Below are 7,627 nucleotides of genomic sequence, written 5' to 3'. Positions count from 1 at the left end.
GGGTTCCACTTTCACCATCCATGCCATGCCAATCATTGAGCTTTCCTGAAATGATCATCTTGGAATAGCATTAGCTCAATGAGCTATATGTTGTTATGAATTACCAAAACCACCTAGGGATAGGTGCACTTTCACTCTCACAACTGAGGAAGACAAAGGAGGGGTGAGGAAAGTGTACGTGAACTAATTCCCCCAGAGCTTCCTAATGAGGATTCCCTCTTGATAGTACAGGTACTCTACGATCAAAGATAATAAAAGCGTAGAGGACACGTCTTCGATCTTTTCCTACGAGAGGCAATAGCAATCCGATGTAAGCCTAAGCATCGAGAACCTGAAACATATAGCACACGATTAGACCACAAAGGGTTGTCATCATCATCCAAAACATAAAGTAGGGAAATGCCCTTTCAATCTCCCCCTTTTTGGTGGATGATGACAACAACACGATTTGCAAGAGATAAGTCAATGAAATCTAGACGGAACTCCCCCTGAATGTGTGCCCCAATAGGAACTAGCTGTTAGAAAGCATGGGCACACTTTCAGGACTAGACTCCCCCTAGATTTTATAGACTCACCACTCTGAGCACAAAGAGGAGAGACAATATAATACTTAGAGTGCAATAATAACGATAATGACCGATGAACGGAAAGGTAAAAGGAGTAACATAAGTCTCACACACAGCAAGGAACGAAACAAGTCCACGAACAAATACCAACACTAAACACGAGAAAAAGAGAAAAAAAATAAACCATGCAAATCCCCGAGACCTATAGAACCCTCTCCCCCTTTGGCATCAAGACACCAAAAAGGAAAAGAGCGAAGCTAGCGTCCCAAAGCTCAGGCGTCCTCCTCTGACTCCTCGGTCGCATCTGGATCCTCATCATCAAAGTCGTCATCGTCGTCGTGATCGGATTGTTCCATGGCATTGGCAATTGCTGCAAATGAGGAGGATGGCTAGGGAGGGGCTTCATCATCAGTCCAAGTGCTATGGGTAGATATCCAACGATCCTTCGGGGTGATGCTCTTCTCAGAGCCACTTTGAATCGGCATGTTGAGGTGCTTCATCATAGCAATTTGGCGACGCCGTGCAAGCTTCTCATTGACATGTGCCTCATACATCCTCTTCTGGATGTCAGTCTGGAGACAAAAGGTCTTCTTCACCTTGGCAGTGAGCTTGGCCACCCATGAGGGCTTGGCCCCTGGCTCCATCTCAAAGTCCTCATCGTCAGAAGTAGCATAGACATCCTCAGGAGCATTTGCAGGGAAGCGAGGCTCGGCATGCTTCTTCTTCTTAAGGAGCTTGACCTCATGAACAGTGAGGTTGTCTGGAGAAGTGAGGAGCTCTCCAGGACGACGAACAGCCCACACAGAGTTCAGAAAGCACATGACAAACGGAGCATAGATTGGGACTTTATGGTAGATTACCATGTTGTACATCTCATGCCACAGCCAATTGGACACATCAAACGTTGCCCCTGTCCCCACCATGGTCTTCATAGCCACCATCAAATCAACCAGATAACCATGAATCTCATCTTGATTGCCCACCTTGGGCAAGAGCACATTGCGGAACACTCGGTGCATGATGTCATAGACTTTCTCCAAATCCTTGGATTCTCCAATAATCCCACGACCCCGAATGTACAGAGGGGCAAGCTTCTCCTTAGGCATGGATTCAGGAAGGTCATGAGGACGAATGCCACCCCTTCCTTCCAGACCGGTATCCTCGTACCCAATAGCATTGCAGAATGCCCTCCAGGGAACTTGAAACAGTTCATCACGACACATGAAAGTGAGAGTGCGTGAGTCATCTTCCCCAAAATGAACCGTGGCATAGAACTGATGGATGAGTTGAACATCAAAGTCATAGTTGACTGACATGAGCTTGACAAGATCAAACTCCTCGCAGAGAGCCAGCGCCTCACCAAAATACTCCAAGTTGTTCCTCCAATGGTCAAGATCAATTGTCCACTGCTTGGCATACCGGTTATTGTTGTGCTCAAAGAGTTCATGAACAATTCGCACTTGCATTTCATTCCGGAACTGAACGGTGGTCCAATGGGGAGCAATGGGAACCCCATATGGATTCTTTGATTGGAAGGCTTCCCAATCCTTGGCTTTCCAATGATGCAACGGCATAAACACACGTTGCTTAGCAGTTGCAGACTTTTCACGGCGAGTGGGCTTGGTGGGAATCACAACTTCTTCTTCATCATCAGACACAACCGGGCGCAAGGTCCTTCGTGCCCTCTTCTTGGTCTTGCAAGGAGCAGAGCGAGAACTAGAGCCACCTGAACACACACACGAAAAGAACACACAAAACCCAACAAGGATGAGAGGATTGCACCCACTAGAAGAAAAGGAACAAGTTGCAACAATAGAGAAGATAGAACAGTGCTTTGTGGTTGATATACTCCGGTTGTACCGGATCTTCCGCCGGTAGTACCGCTCCAGCGGTTGTACCGCCCGTAGGGGCGGTAGAACCGCTGACAGTGGCACTACCAGGGAAGATAGATCTAACCGAGGCATACGAATCACACAAGTAATATTCCGAATTCTAAGTGCTGCAAACAAGACAGGAGGCAAACAAAGATCTCTTCTACCACATAGTTCAAACACTAATCGCAGAAAGTTAAGTAATGCCCTAGACAAAGGAAGAACCCTAGAAAGATCTAGGAGCAAAGGACATGAGGCATTACCACCATCCATGGGAAGAGATCGGGAGGCCTCCACAGAGAGAATCCATGGAGAGCCAAGGATCCGAAGCGCGAGACGCACTCCGGGGCAGGGGTAGAGATGGCCGGCGGCTAGGGCAAAGAGAAGAGGAATGAGGACGAAGGGAAAAAAAGACAACCCTTCAGCCCCGTCGAGTATATATAGGCCCGTAGACATGCCCCGGTAGTACCGCTTTGGGGAGCGGTTGTACCGCTCGTCTGGTACAGACCGGTGGTTGGAGGCAATACTTCCGGTGCCTGGGAGGCAGCGGTAGTACCGCTCGGCGTCAACCGGTAGTACCGGACGTAGGTTACCGTGGGTTTGGGCGGTGGAACCGCCCAAGCACCGAACGGAGACCCATTGGGACGGCACAACCCGGTACCAGCAGTAGAACCGCCCGTGATACCGGTTGTACAGCCCGACCACCTATGCCCAAGCCAAGATCAAATGAGTGCAATCCGAAGGGAGGAAGAAAGAGCACAAAACAGGAGAGAAGCAACACCCTAGGAGAACCCAACACAAAGAGCAAAGAAAGAACGAGAGAAAACAACACGAGAACAATAAGGCTAACTCCAACCTCCCGAAGAGAGGACGGTGGCTGAGGCCACCTATGTTTGAGTCAATTGGTATGGCACCGCGAAGAATTATCCTTGGGTCCATGACCAAAACTCGTCTTTGAAGCACAAGTACCATCAAACATGGCTAATGTGAAAGACTCGATCAATTTATGCATAATGGGGGGAGGGAGAGTTCATTGAGAGAACATCACTCCCCCTATGTTCATGCCTACATCTAAACAAGACAACATGTTGAGTACGGTGGAGTGTGCAAGAGTTCAAGCAACATTGCTCGAATCAATGATATTTAGCTCATGCCTTAACTCACGAAATCTTGCTTCATCCAAGGGCTTCATGAAGATATCTGTAAGGTTATCATGAGTGTTGACATAGTTGAGATCGATCTCTCCTCGCCTAATGTGATCCCGGATGAAGTGATACCGAATCTCAATATGCTTCGTCTTGAAGTGTTGCACCGGGTTGAGAGAGATCTTGATGGCACTTTCATTATCACACCAAAGAGGCACTTTGTCACAAATGACACCGTAATCCTTTAAAGTTTGCCTCATCCATAAGAGTTGTGCACAACAACTCCCGGCTGCAACATACTCCGCCTCGATGGACGAGAGAGACACAGAACTTTGCTTTTTGGAAGACCAACTTACCAAAGAGCAACCAAGGAATTGGCACCCTCCGGAAGTGGACTTCCTATCCACTTTGTCTCCCGCCCAATCGGAATCCGAGTACCCTACAAGCTTGAAGTTTGATCCTCTTGGATACCATAAGCCAAAGTTTGGGGTATGAGCCAAATATCGAAAGATTCGTTTGACCACCACATAGTGACTTTCCTTAGGTGCGGCTTGAAACCGTGCACAAATTCCCACACTCAACATGATATCCGGTCTAGATGCACAAAGGTAAAGCAAGGAACCAATCATGGAGCGATATACCTTTTGATCCACCACTTTACCATTGGGATCTAAGTCAAGTTGGCACTTGGTGGGCATTGGAGTGGAAGCCGGCTTGACGTCACTTAGTTTGAATCTCTTGAGCATGTCTTGAGTGTATTTGGATTGATTGATGAAGGTTCCTTCTCTTCTTTGCTTCACTTCGAACCCTAGAAAGAACTTCAACTCTCCCATGGAGGACATCTCGAACTTTGAGGTCATGAGAGCAGCAAATTCCTCATTAAAAGCCTTGTTAGGAGAACCAAAGATAATGTCATCAACATATAATTGGCACACAAACAACTCCCCTTTGACCTTCTTAGTAAAAAGAGTGGGGTCGATTAGCCCAACTTCAAAACCATGATCCTGTAACAACTCGGTAAGGTGGTCATACCACGCACGTGGGGCTTGTTTAAGGCCATAGAGTGCCTTATCGAGTTGATACACATGATCGGGAAGGTAGGGATCCTCGAACCCGGGGGTTGCTTGACGTAAACCAATTCATTAATAGGACCATTAAGAAAAGCACTCTTCACATCCACTTATTGTAACTTAAATTTATGATGAGAAGCACATGCAATCAACATGCGAATGGATTCAAGACGAGCAATGGGAGCAAAGGTTTCACCGTAGTCGATACCCTCGACTTGGGAGTAGCCTTGTGCTACCAAATGAGCTTTGTTGCGAATGATAATCCCATGGGCATCTTGCTTGTTCTTGAATATCCACTTGCTTCCAATGACATTGTGGTTCCCCGTTGGCCTTGGCACCAATCTCCACACTTTGTTGCGCTCGAAGTTGTTGAGTTCTTCATGCATGGCATTGAGCCAATTCGGATCTTCTAGCGCCTCATAGACCTTGTGGGGTTCCACACAAGAGACAAACGCGTGATGCTCACAATAATTTTCTAATTGTCTGCGGGTGCTTACCCCCTTTCTTAAGCTTCCAAGCACATTCGTCATGAGATGATCCTTGGTGGAGAGCTTGGATGCAATCTTGGCGGCACGACGCTCTAATTCCTCCTCGGTGGTGAGGTGAGGAGCGGTTACTTGATCATCTTGAGCGATGTCATGAACTTGTTCTTGATCTTGAACTTGCTCGGGGGAGAGAACTTGACCTTGGGAATCACTTGGTGTGTCAACACCGTCTTGAGTATGATCTTGCCCTTGGTCTTGTTCATGAGGTTGATGGCCTTCACTTTGTTCTTCGGAAGTGTGTGGGCCTTGGGTTGGTGATGGCTCCACTTGAGTGGAGCTTGGTCCTTCTCCTTCGGCCACAAGGGGTACCTCAATGGGTAGGATAAAGCCAACACCCATTCTTCTTATGGCTTGGGGAGGAATTTCATCACCTACATCACAAGTGCCACTTTGCTCCACTTGGGAGCCATTATTCTCATCAAACTCCACGTTACACGTCTCCTCAATAAGTCCCGTGGATTTATTGAGGACACGGTAAGCATGAGAGTTTGTAGCATAACCGACAAATATGCCCTCATAAGCTCTAGCCTCAAATTTAGACAACCAGACACCTTTCTTGAGAATGAAACACTTACACCCGAATACCCGGAAGTACTTGAGGTTGGGCTTGTTACCGGTGAGTATCTCATATGGAGTCTTGTTCAAGCCCTTGTGGAGGTAGAGCCGATTGGATGCATGACACGCGGTGTTGATGGCTTCGGCCCAAAAGTTGTACGGAGACTTGAACTCCGCCATCATGGTCCTTGCCTCATCCATCAACGTTCGGTTCTTCCTCTCCGCAACACCGTTTTGTTGAGGGGTGTAGGGTGCGGAATATTGATGCTTGATTCCCTCATCACTAAGAAACTCATCCAAGGTGTAGTTCTTGAACTCGGTGCCGTTGTCACTTCTTATTGTCAATATCTTTGCATTGTGTTGACGTTGTTCTTCATTTGCAAAGTCAATGACAGTTTGTTGGGTCTCGCCCTTCCTCTTGAAGAAATACACCCACGTGTACCTTGAGTAGTCATCCACAATCACCAAGCAATACTTCCTACCTCCAAGACTATCGAAGGATGGAGGCCCAAAGAGATCCATGTGAAGGAGCTCCAAAGGCCTCTTTGAATAAATGATAGTCGTGGGAGGGTGAGCCTTCTCATGTAGCTTTCCTTCGATACAGGCACTGCAAGCACGATCTTTAGCAAAACTAACATTCGTTAGTCCACGGACATGGCCCCCCTTGAGGAGACTTTGCAAAGATCTCATATTGACATGGGCTAAACGGTGATGCCAAAGCCATTCCACATCAACTTTAGCCATTAGGCACGTCGCGGTCTTAGTGGGTCGCTCCGAAAAGTTAATCACATATAGACCGTTCTCGACATGCCCAACAAAGGCTACTTTAAGAGTCTTGCTCCACAAGAGGGCCACGGTATCGATATCAAAGAAAGTGGCAAAGCCCATGATTGCAAGTTGACGAACCGAAAGTAAATTGTATGCAAGGGACTCAACAAGCATGACCTTCTCGATCGTGAGATCATGAGAGATGACCACCTTTCCAAGTCCCAATACCTTAGAAGATGAGGCGTCACCCCACTCGACATTGGTGGGCATAGATGGAACCTTGAGCACGTCCACCACCAAGTCCTTGCTTCCGGTCATATGATTTGTAGCTCCGCTATCGAGCAACCATGATCCCCCACCGGAAGCAAACACCTACAAGAGATAAATGCTTGGTTTTAGGTACCCATTTTGTAATGGGTCCTTTGATGTTAGTAACAAGGGTCTTTGGAACCCAAATAGACCATTCAATGTATTCATGAAGAGAACCAACAAATTTGGCATAAACATGCCCATCACTAGCACGGCATAACACATAAGAAGGATTAAAATCACTGGCTTTGTTGGGAGGGGTGGCATTGCCCTTCTTGACATTTCCTCCCTTTGCAATGTTCTTCTTCTTCTCCTCGGACACACTCTCTCCCTCCTTCACAAAGGTTTGCATGAGAGGAGGAGGTCATTTGGTCTTGTCATTCTTCTTCTTGTTCTTGGAGTCGGGCACGTACCCAACCCCTTCCTTGGCCACGACTTCCTTTTGACTACTCAAAAGGTCGTTGAGGTTCTTTTCACCTTGTATGCATGACACAAGGCCTTTCTCAAGCTGCTCCTTCAACTTAGCATTTTCCTCAACAAGATGTATATGCTCACAACACGGGTTAGTAGCATTTGCATTGTCAATTAAAACCATATGAGGAAATGTGGCTTTCTCCTTAGTTAGCTTCACTTGGAGTTGATCATGAGACTCCTTGAGACTAGCATGAATACCCTTCAAGGCCTTGTGGGCCTTGTCAAGTATATCAAACTCCTCTTTGAGTCTAACAAGACCAACCCAAGCTTGGCCTTCTCGGAATTTAGCACACGAGAAACAACAAGAGCATGATCACGATCTTT

This window comes from Triticum urartu, chromosome 1A (genome assembly GCF_056163025.1).
Source record: "Triticum urartu cultivar PI428250 chromosome 1A, HENAU_Tu73, whole genome shotgun sequence".
Lineage (NCBI taxonomy): Eukaryota > Viridiplantae > Streptophyta > Magnoliopsida > Poales > Poaceae > Triticum > Triticum urartu.
Note: the sequence above shows the minus strand (reverse complement) of the source record.